Here is a 17,749-nt window from a genome sequence, read left to right on the forward strand (position 1 = left end):
GTTAGGCCCAATATGGAAAGCTAATGTACTGAGAGGGGAGGGGTGAATCAGTACTTCAAAACTTTTCTTGAATAATAACTTTACTATTATGCATAAACAGAATAGTGCAGTAACATAAAATAAAGTTAAAACAAATAGATAACAATCATACATGATTCACTCCATAACACATATATTTTGGTTACGTAGAAACTCTTGGTTAGAGAGAAAAACTGCAGTGGGGATAGCACCCACAACTTCACTACTGCAATAATAAAGAGTGCTCGGTTAGAGCTACATATTAGCTATTTCTGATAGCTTACCCTGTTAGGAGTAACAAGATCTGTTAGATCTACCTTGCTAAAGGATTTTACAACATTTATTCTGAATGTTGCACCTAGTTAGAGGCTTTACAATTTATAGACTTGATTAGAGTCTTTTACCCTGTTAAAGGTTTCTCTTACAACTTCACAATATTACAATAAAATTATTACAAATATCTGCAACTTTACATCTGAAATGTTATAGCAGATTCTATGTGCTTAGAATAGAATACCTTGCTTATATCATACCTCGGTAACCCATATAGTAACTCAGTAAACCCTTCTGTTTACTCTGTTCTTCGACTGTTCTCTGAAAATATTCTCGGTGACCTTTGTGTCTCTGTAACAGTCTTCTTACACTCATACATACACCCTTAACTCATGCTATATAAATAGATCTCTTAAGACGGTGATCTACTTCATTGCTTCGATCTTACAAACAAGATTCCTCGAATGAATAACTATACAAAATATTTCATTGGTTAGATTGATCTCAAAATCATACACAATCTTCCAGTGCAATTTCCAATGTGATAATGGTTAGATGTGCCTCGATCTTGTAACACGTTTTCATATGCATGTCCAGGTTCAATGTATCTGGTAACACGTTTCACTCGGTGTATATCAACTCGATGTGTCATCTTTGCTGCTCAATAGCTATAAAAAGATACTCGGTAGATAACTTTGTGTGTATTGCATTCTATGACTGCTTTCTTCTGTAACCAACTAGACTGTGCATACCGACTTCTCTGTGTATACCGACTGCATGATTCGGTAGTGTTAACCGACTAGAGTATATAGTATGACTTTGAATATAAAAACTAATGACAACTTGATAAGTAGTAACAGCTTGATGTTGAATTCCCTCCAATCTTTTGGCTAACCTTCTTAGATCCTTCTTTCCAACTAGGTGAAATTTCTTCAACCAAACTTAACAAATCTACCAATAAAACATGACTACAAAAGAAATCCTACTACTATTCACATAAAACTTGAGAAAAAATTCTTCCAAAAATAAAATAAGCAACTCCCCTTTTTCAAAAACTTGCATACATTATATAGAAAAGATCCCTCAATTCCACTATCAAGAGAATTAATTGAAAGAAATGATTTTTTTCTTAAATTATCCTCATGCAAAATTGATTGATCACTTAATGGAGGAGTTACATGTAAGAAAATGGAGGATGAAGATTCCCTCTAGAAGCTTCCAATTTCTCCTACGACATGTGCTTATTTGAAATTAAATAATTTCCATTAAATTATATTTTCAAGTGTGTATGTGTGTGTCCATTATTTAACCTTTTTATTATAGTAGTTTTTTCAACCACATTCAAGTAATTCATTTCTAACATAATCACAAAATGATTCAATAGTAATAACAATAATAGTATCAAATCAAAAAATGGCAAAGGAGGGTTATGACACATATACATATTGATTTCAACCCAAGAAACTGTTTCTTCCAATATAAGCTGAATGAATATACACTTTCAGATTTCGATTTAGAAGAAGTATAAACAGATGAAGACATAACTTAATACATCTCTGTTAAATTTTTTTTTTTCTTTTACATATATATTTATGTGCATATTGTCTTCTTGATTTCAGTATATGCTGAGGATGAATGCAACGTTGTTTATAAATATATAAACTTATATATTCATTTTGAGTAAACAAGAATCTCCATATTCGCTGTTATAAACATTCTCAAATTTAAATCTGAGAAGAAACAACTTGCTGAAACTTACCAAACTTAGGATATTATTTATTAGAACTTGTAGCAAACATATTGAAGTAGAGAAAAATTGGTTAGTTTCGATGCAATAATAATACTATCATATAAACTTGAAATTCTGGAAACAACACATTGTTATTCGAACATATCTAAACCCGAATTATGTGATTTTATCCATTGGAAAATTGAAAACATAGAGGATGAATAATTAAAACAATGAGTTAATACATGCTGAAAATAAACTCAGACCATATGAGGAACATAGATTTAAAGAATGTGTACTCATAACTTTAATTTTTGTATTCTTTAATATATGCAAATACATGCATACATGTGTTACACCTTTTTTATTTATACTTATTTAATTTGTGCTAAAAACAGAAAAGATTGTTCCTACTTGCAAAATGGATTTACGTTTAATTTTTGTCAAACTATGAATGCTTGTGAATGGAAGTGCATATTATATAAATTTAAAGATGTAGGATGAAAAGAAATAGGCATGCTAGATGAATGATTGTTCTAGTTATGTTTTGTGAAAGTTTACATTCTGGGACGGGTGCCGAATATGGATGTTAGAGAGTATATTTTGTTTGTCCAAGCTATTTTTATTGCTATTCATGGCATTATACTCAACCAAGTAACTTATTGACCATTGGAATTGATAGATATATTTATGACTCTCTACCATATCCTTGTATTGATCTTGCATGTTTCTTAAATGAGTTAGAATAATAGAAAATGCATGTATCATTCTAGGCACGCAACAAGATTCCATCTTGTATGTTGAATTCTTCTTGCTAAGCAATTCGTGTAGGGTCGGTATTCTTGTTTGATTAAGAACTATGGGGAAGCTTATGCTTCAAGGTTGGGTGGAAAAAGCACCCGAATCTTGTTCTCATCTTAAGTCTAAGGACTACATTGAAGATGGCATGTGGATTGAAGATTAAATGATGTATCTTATCTCATTATTGTATATTGTCTTGTATTTGTATATATTTAGCCTAAGGCAATAGAATTCCTAAGTCTTGTAATGTAACTATGAATAATGAGTTGTATGTTGGAATATTATGAAAGGGTACTCAATTTTGCAAGATTACTATTATTTACCTATTTACTGGATATGGACTTAGTAGTTTCAACTTATGAACTTGCAAATTTTATGACTTATTTTGAATGGCATTATGAGTGTCATGGAATGATTTGAGAGAACTAATTAATTTATTAAAGGAATTATATAGATTTATTTAAAGTTAAAGAGTTTTGATTCTTTAATTGGAAGTTAGAGCGTTTACGTCTTTACATCTTCAAACTCTTATAATTTTTACAAAATATGTCAAAATTTGGTGACACAAAAGCCAATCCTAACTTTCTTCAATATCCTAGATTCAACCATGAGGTCAATGAAATTCCAAAATGCACCCAACAAGATCTTCAAGCCCATAAGTGGAAAATTGGATCCTAGTGACTCCCCACCTAGGAGAGAGAAAGGAAGGCACTAGGATGATTTTTGCTTGGAGGAACTTTACATTCAAAAGAGGGGCTTGAAACCACTAAATCCAAATCCAAGGGAAATAAGGATGTGAATTCCAAGTGGATTGCAAGGGTTAAAGTGTGATTTACCCTCTTTTATAATGAGAAAGTTGACTTGTTGACTATGTAGGAAAGAGAGATAAAATGAGTGAAATGAGGAGCTACTGAATCTGGATCGCGCTGTAACTTCGGATCTGAGATATTTAGATTGATATGGATCTGCCCTGCAAATTTAGAGAAAAGTCGATGGGACCATGTTGAAAGTGCACACGGTCCACCACAAAATCCGGGAAACGAAAAGGGTTCTTCCACCTCTGTAAATGGAGTCCAAATATGAAAATATAGTTGCGCACCTGTAACCTACACACATAAAAATAAGGGAAGAGGGGTTGTGGATAGGGGTTTGCCTCTTTCAAACCTCGATCGAGGAATCAATCTTGAAAGAAAGTAATTACAAATGCTTGAATGTAAACAATGGAAATGTATACCTTGTAGATCTACAATTTGTTGATGATGGTTGCTTTGCTTCTTGAATGTAATCACAAATGTTGCATGAAATGGCATGTGACATGACAAAACCCTAACACACATATGCTTGCAAATGAATGTTATAAATGTTGCTCCAATGGATGAATGAAGAAGACATGTGAAGAAGAAGACTTGATGGATGCTTGAAGACTTGAATGCTTGAACTTCGCCTATCATGTATTTCATGTATATCTTCTCCCCTGCAAATGAGAAGAACAACTCCCTTTTATACATGTCGCAGAGTATTAATTCATCTCACCAAAGGCTTACATTGGGGAGATTTGGAATCTCAAAATGTAGATAGGACCGGAGGGACCTATCTTGGGGCCACTATAAGAGAGGGGGATAGGTGCACCGTACCCCTCTCTTGCCCTATCTTAGGGTCCAAACAGGGTCCTAAGGCCATCTCAGGGCTTAAACAAGGAGAGGTTCGAGGTGAAAATGCAGAGAGAAGTCTCAGTTGGGAAGGAAGATGTTGTCGCCAAGGTGAGGACCTCAAATGTGGTTAAAATTTCTAGGGCCACAATTTTATGACACTACAAAGCCATATGATCACTCTCCTAGATATGAGAAGATGTCCAGAACATTGGAGCTTAGGACACCTTGAATATATACATGCAAGGTGCGATGAGGTAGGATTGCACAAGATGTTGACCTGTGTCTTAATCCTATGTAATGAGAAACTATCCTTGATACATATATTAAATGCATGATGCAAATATTTAAATGCCTAAGTGGCTAAAACTAAATAATGTGATACATTCCCCCATTATAAGGAACTTCTAGAAATTACACCTAAGATATAATAATAACTAACATGATCCTAAGTAAACTTAACATGTGAATAGGTTCCCAGTAATAACTAGATAGGAAATAAACTCATTCACTAACATATAAAATACAATGAGATACAATAACATACATAATTTACAAGAGGTTCAAGCTTGCTTATATAGCTAAGGTGAGCAATAGGACAACATAGGATTATGACAAGTGTCATAATCATATGGCATGAGACACAAAACAAATAATCTACATGTGATCTAAGTAAACTTAACTAACTAGGCATGATTAAGACCCAAAAAAGAAATTACTTAATGAATAGCCTTGTTCACACCAATAATACATAAGTTATCCTTATGGACAAATCCAACCTCTATATCATGCAATATATCTAGTAGAAGGCTAAATGTAGGTAAAGCTAGGGGGGTTGTAGTAGTTAGATCAAAATAGACATGTGAAAATTCAAGAGTGGTTTGGGTAGGTGTTGTGGTAGTGTGTCGTGAAGAAGACATCTTAGAGTAGTTTCAATAACTCCTATGAACAATGTTATTAAAATAAAGGGACTAGGCTATGAAACTTTTAATGTGAAAGCAAGGAATGTTACAAAACATAAAATCAAAATATGCTAGTGTGACAAGATCACCAAAATATAAAATTATGGTATAAGGCTTTTACGAATATATTTTTATGTCTCAATTATTTTTAAATTAGAATATGACTTTGTTTTAGATAAAGAGTTAATGATATTCTATGATATGAAGAGTAAATTTAACAAAAAATATTCTAAAATATTTTAACTCACAAAATAATGCATTTTACCAAGTTAAAAATATTGAGTTGGGGTAAATTTTTTGTTAGTTATAAAAATATAAATACTAACATTAAAAACCCATTTAGAAATAAAAACAATAGGAAATGAAAAACTTGGAGATGGAATATGAATCTTTTTATCTAGGAGGAGACACTTGTGTGGAAATCCATGTAATGTTCTATTATATAACTCATGTCTTTTTTACACGTTGTCATCCCAACAAGTTACAAAAATCAACTATTTGTGTAGAATTTAACTTCCTCACATAATAGGAGATAAAAGAGAAACACAACAATTATGAGAAGTGTGAGAATTTTCCTATAGCAACCAAGATCTAGAGGCCAATGAAAAGCACAAGAATAAGAGAGAAATGATATGTGACAAGAACAAATTGTATTCTCATCAATGATGTAACAAGATGGATTAATCAATAGGATTACAATGTAAATGAACCTGCTTATCAAGGCAAGGCTATGAGAGCACACAATCATGACATGTGGCTCAATAAGATACAAGGGTAGGTAGGGGTAGGTTAGAAGAATAATAGATAATTCCACTAAAGGTGGATCACCCACCAAAGGTGGAATGTGGTAACAAGATAACACCACAAAAGGTAAAATTTCTCCTACAACCATCTTCCCTAGATGCACAATTCCCCAAGTGTCCCATATAAAAACTACAATGAATGCATTATCCTAAGTCAACTTGAATAAAGTGTAATTATGAGACATAAATTACACCAACAAGAAGGATACTAGATAACATATCCAAGAGGGAGTGAAACTAAGCTAGAAAAATCATATCAAATGACAAATTGAATGATAAAAGGAGGATTACAAGCGAATCTTCATGTATTTGTATAGCCTGTAAAATTTCATCTTGAACAAAAGTGAAAGTTTGGATTAGTTAGGAGCTTGCAAAAAATGGTCAATCCTCTATTTTAGCCTTTTAATTTCCATGGGCAATCAATGAGGTAGATGAAATAAAAATGTATGTACACCTAGCCTAGGTGTGATTTAGGATAAGAACACAAAGTAAAATCTACAAATACCACTCATGGGTCTATAAGAAGTGATATACTCTAGTTAGTGTAAGATTTTCAAAAGGAAATAGAGATAAATCTCCCAATGTGCCAATAAATTTGTCTACAATAGATAAATCTTTCAACAAAAACACCATCAGTCAATGAACACAAATAAAATGGAAACTTAAAAAATATCACTTGTGAATCACAATAGTTTTCTTCAATAATGAAAGAAACTCACAAAGATAATGCTGCACTAATAAGAGTGTTCAAGAATATTATAAATGGTTGTAGAATGCTAGAATATTTCTTGAGAGATTAAGGATTGAGTGACAAGATTAGAGCTATAATGAAATATGAAGATGCATACAAATCAAACTAGTCATTAGGGTTTATTCTAGGGTGGTTATAAAGTATACTCAATAGAATAAAGATGAAAAGACAAAAAAAATATTTGTTGTACAATCAAGATGTTAGTGTATAAAATTGATGTCCAAGTATTACAAGTCATATGAAAACTTGAAATATTAGCACAACATAACAAAAATGCAAAGTTACATTGATTAACACAGAAAAGAAAAAATACTTGAAAAATATTGGCACAACCTAGCACCAAAGGTGGAAAAATGCTAAGGCAAGGCCAAATGAGCCTAAGAATATACTAGGGGTTATGAACACTAAAACCGTTGGCTCGGAAAGAGAAGTCATATAGACTTTTGGGGAACATGCTGCATCTTGCCAACATTCTTCATAGGCCTAAAACATTGTCTTGTCCTCAGGACAACTTAGTGGAACACCTTGTATCCTTCATGAATACCTTTCTTTCCATGGTTCTTCCTTAGTAGCAACTCTTTTTGGTGACATGTTTCCATTGTAGTCTTACCCTTATTATTTACTTCTTTTCAACAACAAATCCCTTGGTATACTTAGCAACACCCACTTTGGCATCCTCTATCTCTACTCAAATATTTAAATTTTTCTTGATTGCTATCATTTTTTACATATGAATATTTATGCTTGTACAAACTTTTAAACACATATGTGATCTTTTTCCAAATTGATCCATCAATCCATCCACAATTTATTTTTATACATTGTTTCTTCCACTTTTTATTCCAACACATTTTTTCAAAATGATCCTTTAGTCCATAAACACTACAAGGATGAAGATCCCCACACATTTATTTTCTATGTCATTTCTTATGAGAATTGGAACATTGCATTTCTTAATGGATTTGTTAGTGTTTGTGTGTCGACTTGAATTTCATCCTCAAAATGCTACCTGCAACAAGTTAGTTTCGCAAAATACCAATGGAAATGCTACAGGAAATCCAAACTCAACCAATGAAACTGCATGAAATACATATAAAATAAAAATACTAATATTACCTTCATGGTTTATGCCTCATTGTGTCCTAACTCCACTGTTCCAAGTTGTAGATGGTGTGCTCTCAGACAATGCACTGGTAGCTTCCAAGATGGCATATGAAGAATGGACTGATAACTGATAGTTAACAAATGTTATGATATGCAATACTACACAATTATGGTAAAATTATTATGCTATATGATAATTGTTATTTGCTTCAAGATTAAAACTCACGAATGCATAATTTTTACAAATGATTTGCTTGAAAATGCACTTGAAGTCTTTAACTCTCTCTCAACTGAAGCTCTTGATTTTATAGACCTTGAGAGGATGAGATGATGTGGCTTAGATCAACAGTCATGATCAAATATGTAGATTTGGATGGCTGTGAGCAAAGGTGAAGGTTGAGAGAAAGGGGGAAGGAGAAGACAAGTGTCACTCATCTCACCTTGACTGGGTTGCTAACTGAGGGAATCTAGGGATGGTTGGAGAAGATTTAGGCATGATAGGACAAGTGGACTCAAGTCCTTCCTAAGATGTAGAGGGTGTTGGAGAGAATATAGAAGATGGTTATGAAATATGTGTATGCACACAATATTCATTAAGTTTGGAGGTTGAAGATAAATGATGAATTAATATTTAAGAAATATTAATTTCCTTAGCCACATGATGGATGAGTTGGCAAAGGGAAGATGAAGTGGAGATGGAAGGTGAGTTGGATAAGAAAGATTAAATAATTTAAGAAATTATTTAATATTTGAAACTATAGGATAGGAGAATAACTATTAAATATTAGATATTTAATTGATTAAAGGAGATAATTAAATATTAGATCTTTAATTAATTTGGTTAGAGAAATAATTAAATATTAGATATTTAATTATTTTAGAGGAATATAATAGATGAATTAATTAATAAAAAGACACAAAATGAATTAAATAAATTAATCTTTTCAAATTAACTATTTAATAGAAGATTTTTTTTTTTAATTTAAAAACTATGCCTGGTAAACTTTTTAACGTGACCGGTGACGTTGACACGACACACCCTCCGGCTCCACGTGAACGCTTTTGACCTGGAGCTATGAACCAGTGAGGCCACAAACGGGGACCTCATCCTCACACTTCACTTGTTCAAATCTGCGAGCACAACGACCCAACGAAGGCACAAGGCCTTGCGAGCACAGTGGCGCACCAGGGATCTGAACCTTGGTGGCCGCTTCACCAACGAAGTGTTTTAACCATGACACTACATGTCCAAAGATGAAGAATAATTATTAAATAAATATAAAATATTTATTTAATTGCTCAGAGCCATGTTTATGTGTATACAGTTTATTTTACTTGTAGCATAATCTTCTTTTCCATTTCTAGTTACTTCATTATTTGTCCTCACACTTAGTTTAGTAGGCTCTTTATAAGCTATTCTTATATATCCTATTCTTCCCATCCTATTAAAACCAACATAATTTGGAGAACATCTTTTGTTATTATCATCTAGACTATCAATACTTATAGATTCAAAATCATCATTATCTCCAACATTACACTTTTTAGTAAAAGAAACTAGTTATATCAAATTTAACAACTACATAAGTTGAATAATTTGTATCGCAAAAAGTATCATATGACAAATCCTTACAATTTGCACACTTAGTTTCCTTCTGGTATGATGCAAAAAATCTCAATCTAACTTATGTTTTTGTTCATTCGAATTGGATATTTGAACTTTTTGTAAACTAATTTTCTTTTCCATCTTCATATTTTCTTCTAGTTCTTCATTTATTTTTAACTTTTTCCATTTCTATTTAAAGATTATCTGGTGCAGGAGCACCTAAGGGTTGAAATGCCCTTAACCAATTTTGGCTTGTGAGAGCTTCTAGTGGTCCTGTAAATACATAAGGACCGGCTCTAGTCCATTTGTATGGTTGTTTAGTTGCAGTTTTTAAAATGTCTCTTATCGGCAAGACCTACCCCGATCGACAAGTCTTACCCCGATGAGTTCGCCAGAGTTTGGAGTGATTCACACTTACCCTGATGACCTGATAAGTCGTCAGTGCTCAGAGTATCGGAAGGAGTAGTTTCAAGTTTCCCCGATGAATAACTTGACCTATACTCGGACGGTGATCACTAATGATCCTACGACTGTCGCTATACTGCGATGGGAAGATGATCACCAGATAACCCTCATGACTTGGTGACCAAGGTGGGACCTAGCAACAAAGAAGAGTTTCATTCCGGGCAGTTAGTTAGGCCATGCTAAGGTGGCAGGGCAGGTCCCCTGAGCCAATTAGGGGGTGCCATGTGGCAGAGCGCAAAAAGAGAGATCGAGCAAGATTGGACGATCAAGATAGTTGTTTGGTTGTCTTCTCGATGACCCGATGGAAACACCCGATAGAAAAGTGCGAGCTTTGCAAGTCACCAATGGGCATCAAAAGCCAGGTTTTGAGGCTACGTCGATGACCCGTTATGAAACCATTTTCTCCAGTTTGTAACCGTCTATGTTTTACGACGGATGGATGAGCTATAAAAGCCTAATTGTAAGGTGTTGGATTGGTTGGATATTATAAAAAAAACACAAGAGAAATACATACAAGTCTATTTTCTGGTTTTCTATCACTGAGTATTGTACTGTCTTGTTTTTGTTAAGTTTTTCATTATAGTTTTGTAATTAAAGTTTCCTTTTTGTTGTTCGTTTCTTCATTTTGATTCACAATGTAAATATGGCTCTGTCTTGAACCTCCACTGTGGGACTCACACGACCATTGGAGTTCTTCAAGAAGAGCCAAAAATGTACAGTAAGAGTAGAGTAGCAGTAAGAGGAAACCAGGAAATGGCAATCACCATTTCTGCATATTGAGCCTAGGTGAGCTTGGAAGAAGTCCGACTAGGTTTCAGTGACCATAAAGGAGTAAGTGCAGGGGAGGCCTGGTGTAGAAGTCTGATTGCAAAATCGGACAGGATGATGACTTTACAAACTACGAGTAAGCAAGGGTAGTCCTACACCTCTGAAAGTTAGTGACAAAATTTAGGAGCATGGAGAACAAGCTTCTTTATGAGCTTGTATCGAGTGTGGTAAGCAAATACTGGTAGGGAAGCACTTAGAAGTCTAGAGTGGTAGACTTGGAACCCGGGAAGGGATAGAAGCAAACCGTCAAGAAATCTAATTGATGGAAAACTAGGTAGCCTCCCTATCATATTGGTATCAGAGCAAGGTTAGGCTTGGGAAGAAAGTAGTTGATGTCAGGCACCGAATCAGTAGGAGAAAATAGTCTCAGAATGGTGACCAATGCAGAGTTAGCCAAGAAGGTAGAAGATCAGGAGGAAGAGAATAGACTCCTGAAAGAAAGGTTGCTACAATTGGAGAGCAAATTTGACGTAGTTGAAGACAAAAATGAGAAAGTGACAATCAAGGTCAATGAGGGGAAAGGAAAAGAAGTTGTAGAAGAGGATAGGATACTTGCCCCAAACCCTGTCCTACCTGAAGAACCTTTCCTTAAAGCAATTAAAGCCTTAGGAGGAAAATCCCTAGGAGTGCCACTTTTTTATGGGAAAATGGATCCTGAAGTAGTTATGGAATGGATTGAAGGATTGGAGAATCACTTTGAGTGTGATGGAATTATTGAAGCCCAAAACGTGAAGGTAGCTAAGTCTAGATTGAGAGGAGCACCCTTGACTTGGTGGAAATTTATCCAAGAAGAAAGGCAAAAAGAGGGTAAGAACCAAATAGCTAGTTGGAATGGAATGGTAGCCAAGGTGAGGGAAGCCTATTTCCCTGAAGATTATGAGATCCAACTGTACAAAAGGAGACAAAACCTGAGACAAAGAGACTTGGATGTGAGCAGCTACACTGAGGAATTTCAGAAGTTGTGTTTGAGATCCAAGGTGGTAGAGGATGAGAGCATCAAGGTAGCTAGATACTTGAATGGCTTGAGATGAAATATTAAAGAGGAGTTGAGTTTGTTATGTCCTAACACTATGCATAAGTGCTATCAATTGGCACTGAAGGTGGAGGAAAAGAGTAAAAAGAAGCAAGAACAAAGCAACAAAGGAAGAGGCAGAAGAAAAGATGGTAGAGGCCAAAGAGGTAGTTTTGGTGGAAGAGGAATAGATCAAAGGGCCCAAGGAGAGTCCAAACTTAAAGAGAAAAGTGAGGATTCACATAGCAAGAGCAACTATAGAGGAAGGGGATCATCTAGCAACCTAGGAAGAGGTAGATCTAGTGGACTAGGAAGAGGGTCCTACTTCTCCACCATGAAATGTTACAATTTCCAAAAGTTGGGTCACCCTACCTATAGATGTCCAGAGAAATCCTCTTCATCTCAGGGAAGTGAAAGAAGAGTGACATATGCACAAGAAGAAGCAGAAAGTAACAAGACACAAGGTGTGAGCTTAGCTCCTGAAGATGGAGAAAATTTAATGATGAGAAGAGCCTTAATTAATGAACCAATCAAAGAAGAACCAACTCAAAGAAGAGCTTTGTTTAGAGTCAAATGCAAGGTCCTTGGTAAGGTTTGTAGAGTGGTGATAGACTCAGGGTCTACCGACAACATTATGTCAGAGGAAGTAATAAGTAAACTGAAGTTGAAAAGAATTCCACATAGTAATCCATATAGGGTCACTTGGCTCAATAAGGAGCAACATGTGGTAGTGAATGAACAAACATGGGTTGAGTTAAACATAGGTAGTTATAAGGATAAAGTCTTGTGTGACATCCTGCCTATGGATGCTTGCCATCTACTTCTTGGTAGACCATGGCAGTTTGACAGAAAAGCCATTCACAATGGAGAGAAGAACTCTTATTCTTTTCAAAAGGATGGAGTTACATACCATATTCAATCCTTAAGTGATGAAGGAGAGAGCAGCAAAACTAAAGGCCCAAATGTGTTATTGGTAAAGTACTTCACTAAGATTGATCTCAAGAGTGGATACCACTAGATTAGGATAAAAGAAGGCGATGAATGGAAAACAACCTTCAAAACCAATGAAGGACTTTATGAATGGCTTGTTATGCCATTCGGTCTTAGTAATGCTCCCAGTACATTCATGAGACTCATGAATGAAGTGCTGAAAGATTTTATTGGTAAATTTGTTGTTGTATACCTCGATGATATCTTGATTTTCAGTAGAATTAAAGAGGAACATCTAGAGCATCTTAGTATTATATTGCAAAAATTGTATGATGAGCAACTAACAATAAACTTGGAGAAGTGTGAGTTTATGAAGCAGGAACTTGTCTATCTTGGATTTGTAGTTTTAGGAGGAGATTTGAAGATGGACACATCAAAGGTGGAAGCCATCACAAATTGGCCAACACCAAAGACAACAAGTGAAGTAAGAAGTTTTCATGGTTTGGCACAGTTCTACAGGAAGTTTATTAGAGGGTTCAGTGAGATTTGTGCACCCATGCTGGATACCATCAAAGAAGCAGTTAAGACTAAGTTTCAATGGACCAATGCAGCTAACAAAGGGTTTGAACTTTTGAAACAAAAGGTAGCTACACAACCAATACTCATTCTTCCTAGTTTTGAAAATTTGTTCACAATTGAATGTGATGCAAGTAATATAGCAATTGGTGTTGTTTTGAGTCAAGAGAATAGACCTGTAGCTTTTTCTAGTGAGAAGCTCAATGATGCCAAGAAGAAGTATTCATCCTATGATCTCGAGTTGTATGCCCTTGTCCAAGATCTTAGGAAGTGGAGGAATTAATTGTTACCTAAGGAGTTTGTTGTTTACATAGATAATCAAGCTTTAAGTTTTCTGAATTCACAAGATAAGTTGAGTCATAGACATGTTAAATGGGTTGAGTATTTGTAGTCATATACTTTTTCTATTAAGCATAAGAAAGGATAGTGTAATAAAGTAGCAGATGCTTTGATTAGAAGGCTACTAATAGTGCAAGAAGTGCAGATTTGACGTATTAGAGTTGATTACTTCAAGGATTTGTACCCCAATGATGAAGATTTTGCAGCCATTTACAAGGTTTGTCAAGAATTTCAGAATCACTTTCATAGTGAAAATGCTAACTTTACTTTGCAGAATGGTTTGTTGTTTAAAGGTGGACAACTGTATGTTCCCAAAGGATTGATGAGGGAAAATATGATCCAAGAAAAGCACAATGGATGTTTGCGTGGTCATTTTGGCCTTAATAAGACATTGGAACTTGTTCAAAGGTTCTACTATTGGCCCAGAATGCAGAGGGATATCAGAAGGTATGTTGAGCAGTGTATGGTTTGTCAGAAAGCTAAAGGTACAACTACTAATGCTGGTCTTTATCAACCATTACCTATTCCTACAAGGTCATGGGAATGTCTTAGTATGGATTTTGTGGTTGGATTACCCAAAACAAAGCTTGGCTGTGATAGCATTTTTGTTGTTGTTGACAGATTTAGTAAGATGATACATTTTGTTCCTTGTAAAACTACCCATGATGATAGTCACATTGTACACTTGTTTTTCAAAGAGGTTATAAGAATCCATGGTTTTTCGGTTAGTATTGTTTCAGATAGAGATGTCAAATTCCTTGGACATTTTTGGAAAACTCTTTGGAGAAAACTGGGAACTAACTTGTCTTTTGGTTCAACCTATCATCTCCAAATAGATGGTCAAATAGAGGTGGTCAATAGGACACTTGGAAACCTTTTAAGGTGTTTGACAAAAGAGTATGGACAGAGTTGGGATTAGGTTCTTCACTAGGCAGAGTTTGCATACAATGATAGTGTCAACAGGTCTACTGGGAGGAGCCCTTTTGAGATAGTGTATAGTATGCACCCACAAGGTGTTATGGAATTACAAGATCTTGGTAATATATCACACAGAAGTGGTCAAGCTGATGATGTTGCTCAATCTATGAAGGAGGTTCATGACCAAGTCAGGCAAGCTCTCCAAGATTCTTCACAAAAAGTTAATGCTCGCGTTGATACCACGCAGAGAGATGTGCAATTTTCAGTTGGAGATTTGGTGATGGTATATTTGAACAAGGCTCGACTTCAAAAAGGGGTTCCCAATAAGCTACAAATGAGGAGAATAGGCCCATGTAAATTTTTAGCCAAGTATGGTTCTAATGCCTATAAGATTGATTTGCCATCTGATATTGCTTTGTCTCCCATTTTCAATTTCGCAGATTTGGTTGTCTACAATAGACAACTTCCCAAGGAGGATGCGCGAGTTTCAAATGTTCAATAGTCACTTGCCGACCTGCCATTACTTTCTCCTTCCATGCCTCAGGCTGAGAAAGTGTTGGATTCCCGTGTTCTCAAGAAGATTAGACAACAGGTCTACATGGAACATTTGGTTAAGTGGATGCATAAACCTGATTCTGAAGCGACCTGGGTCCCTGAACTAGACTTTGTTAAATCGAGAATTGATCTTTCCTTGCTGCCGAGTGTAGTCACTTGACTTCTTTATTTGGGGGGAGTATGGTGCAGGAACACCTAAGGGTTGAAATTCCCTTAACCAATTTTGGCTTGTGAGACCTTCTAGTGGTCATGTAAATACATAAGGATTGGCTCTAGTCCATTTGTATGGTTGTTTAGTTGCAGTTTAAAAAATGTCTCTTATCGGCAAGACCTACCCTGATCAACAAGTCTTACCTCGATGAGTTCGCCAAAGTTTGGAGTGGTTCACACTTACTTCGATGACTCGATAAGTCATCAGTGTTTAGAGTATCGGAAGGAGTAGTTTCAAGTTTCCTCGATGATTAACTTGACCTATACTCGGACGATGATCGCGGATGATCCTACGACTGTCGCTATACCGCGATGGGAAGATGATCTCCAAATAATCCTCACAACTTTGCGACCAAGGTGGGACCCAGGGACAAAGAAGAGTTTCATTCCGGGTGGTTAGTGAGGTCGTGCTAAGATGGCAGGATAGGGACCCCATAGCCAATCAGGGGGTGCCACGTGGTGGAGCGCAAAAAGAGAGATCGAGCAAGATTGGACGATCGAGATAGCTGTTTGGTTGTCTTCCCAATGACCTGATGGAAATGCCCGATGGAAAAGTGCAAACTTTGTAAGTCACCAACGGGCATCAAAAGCCAAGTTTTGAGGCTACGCTGATGACCCGTTATGAAACCGTTTTCTCCAGTTTGTAACCGTCTGTGTTTCACGACGGATGGATGAGCTATAAAAGTCTAATTGTAAGGTGTTGGATTGGTTGGATATTACAAAAAAAACACAAGAGAAATACATACAAGTCTGTTTTTTGGTTTTCCATCGTTTGAGTGTTGTATTGTCTTGTTTTTGTTAAGTTTTTCATTACAATTAAAGTTTCCTTTTTGTTGTTCGTTTCTTCGTTTTGATTCACAATGTAAATATGGCTCTGTCTTGAACCTCCATCGTGGGATCCACATGACCATTGGAGTTCTTCAGAAAGAGTCGAAAACGTACAGTAAGAGTAGAGTAGTAGTAGGAGGAAACCAGGAAATGGCAATCACCATTTCTGCATACTGAGCCTAGGTGAGCTTGGAAGAAGTCCGACTAGGTTTCAGTGATCGTAAAGGAGTAAGTGCAGGGGAGGATTGGTGTAGAAGTTTGATTGCAAAATTAGATAGGATGATGATTTTACAGACTGCGATTAAGCAAGGGTAGTCCTACACTTCTGCAACTCATATTGACAGAATTTAGGAGCACAGAGAACAAGCTTCTTTATGAGCTTGTATCGAGTGTGGTAAGCAAATACTGGTAGGGAACCACTTAGAAGTCTATAGTGGTAGACTTGGAACCGAGGAAGGGATAGAAGCAAACCGTCAAGAAATCTAATTGATGGCAAACTAGGTAGCCTCCCTATCATTATCATATTCACATAAATATTCATTTATCTTGTTCTCTAACCCCTTTATCTTTTCCTTTAATTTTGAATTATCTTGTTTAACTTTCATCATTTTTTCTCTAAAATATCTTTTTCACACATTAAATTTTCATTTTCTTTCTTTAATCTTTCTTCAATATTTCACATTGAAACAAATTTGTATCTACAAGATGGGGCGTGACCCATATTGAGTATCCTTAGTCTACATTCTGTGTTTCAATCAATAAGTTCCACATGTTTGATGTGGTAAGATGCAACATGTTCTTTAGTTTTGTTTGTTTGGCTTCTCTTAACTTGCCAACAAAAACCAACCTAAAAAATAACATGAAGATTACAAGGGTGTTGAATTTTTAATATTATAATCTATGAACATGATCATTACTTGAGGTTACATCTTGTTATTGTTGAATCTAAATTTTTACATTCCAAGGCCAACAATCCTAAGATTTGACTATTACCTATCATTATGGGTGCCACAATTTGAATTTCTTGTGTATATATGGTTGTCTAGATAGGATTGCAAGATTTTAGGACAAGATCACAAGTTTCAGAATAAGTTACAATTTTAGAAGGCCATCCTCATAGGCACAATTTCGTTCTAGGTACTCAATCACTCAAAGTTCTATCATCTCAACCTTTAGATCTTAATATGGTCTCAAATTCTAGAAACTAACCTTCTACCACAATGCATAACCAATTAAGTTCACATCCAACTTGTACACAAACCCTAGCCCTCACATTTCAATTTACCTTATATTCATTTACTATCTCATATAACATATCTCAATCCTTTTATGAGAATCATCTCATAAATATTTTGAAAAAACTAACTTACAATTTTCTACCAAAAACTTTCC

Source organism: Cryptomeria japonica, chromosome 2, assembly GCF_030272615.1.
Source record: "Cryptomeria japonica chromosome 2, Sugi_1.0, whole genome shotgun sequence".
In the NCBI taxonomy this organism is placed as follows: domain Eukaryota; kingdom Viridiplantae; phylum Streptophyta; class Pinopsida; order Cupressales; family Cupressaceae; genus Cryptomeria; species Cryptomeria japonica.